This window comes from Ambystoma mexicanum, chromosome 3q (genome assembly GCF_040938575.1).
Source record: "Ambystoma mexicanum isolate Mex_15411 chromosome 3q, UKY_AmexF1_1, whole genome shotgun sequence".
Taxonomy (NCBI): Eukaryota; Metazoa; Chordata; class Amphibia; order Caudata; family Ambystomatidae; genus Ambystoma; species Ambystoma mexicanum.
Window position 1 is genome coordinate 240,478,797 of NC_090926.1, and position 1,415 is coordinate 240,480,211.

Below are 1,415 nucleotides of genomic sequence, written 5' to 3' on the forward strand. Positions count from 1 at the left end.
GACTCACTGCCACCACTGCCATCAACTTGGTAAAAACCTTCAGGGTGGAGGCCAGCCCGAATGCAAGAACTTGAAACTGATAGTGGGAACCGGCAATGACGAACCTCAGGTACTTTCTGTGCTTGTGATGAAGTAAGCATCCTGGAGGTCCAATGACACCATCCAATCTTGAAGCTGGAGGGCCTGAAGGAAATGAGAAAGGGTGACCATTTTGAACTTGTCCTTCCTGAAGAACTTGTTCAATCATCTCAAGTCCAAGATGGGTCTCAATCCTCCATCCTTTTTGGGGATTAGGAAGTAAGTAGAGTACCACTTTTTATTCTTGTTGGTCACAGATATAGTACCTTTCTGTAGCAGGCTCAAAATGTCCTGCAAAAGGAAAAGATCCAGAACTTGAACCAGTGGCTCTCTGGTGGATGATCCTGAGGCCTTCTTAAAAAAGGGAGGCATTAACCCTGGGCTACTGTTTCCAACGGCCACGCATCTGAAGCAGCTGAAGGTTATTCTTGTCGGTCACGGATGTACGCACCTTTCTGCAGCAGGCTCAAAATGTCCTGCAAAAGGAACAGATCCAGAACTTTGAACCAGTGGCTCCCTGGTGGATGATCCTGAGGCCTTCTTAAACAGGGGAGGCAGTAGCCCTGGACTACTTTTCCCAATGCCCACGCATCTGAAGCAGCTGAGGGTAAAGTAGCAGCTGCTTGGGCGGACTTGGCACCTCTCCCACGTCTACCACGAGGGAAATGTCTTTAGCCCCTTTGACCGGCCAATCCTCTTGCGCTATCAAAGGAGCAGTAGAAACGAAAGGACCTACCCCTCCAAGCATGTCCACTGGGGTGTGACAGTTGTGGCTGTCTGATAGTGGTGCCAAGCAATTTGGCTGCCGCCTTCGAGGTCTGCAGCTTCTCCAGGCTCTTGTCAGCTGTCAAAGGGCATGCTGTGGAGTCTGGACACCACACGCAGTGCAAATCCTGACTTCCTCAACCATGCAAACCTGCTTATCACTGTGCGAGCCGCCATGGCTCTGCTGATGCTGTCTGCAGTGTCCAATCCTGACTGAAAAGACTCACACATCGCCTCCTTTCCATCTCTAACAATATTCAGGAAGCCGCCTTGTTTAGACAAGTAATCTGGATCACTACTTGAGGGCTTGTACTTTTTGGTGAGGTTTTTATTTACGGCTGGACTTGTTTCTGGTGCCTCCTAATTTGCCTTAACCCTTTTCTGTAGGGCAATATGAAATGGTAGTACAGGGTCCTTCTGAGGTCCCTTATCAAGAATATCTGTAAGAAGACCTGTTCAAATGGAGGAGCAGGCCTGCTCCATCCCAAAATGTCTATCACCCTGGACATAATTTGTCTGTATGAAGCATCTGCATGTTCTGCCAGGTCTGGTTTCCTAATTCAAGCTCTGGC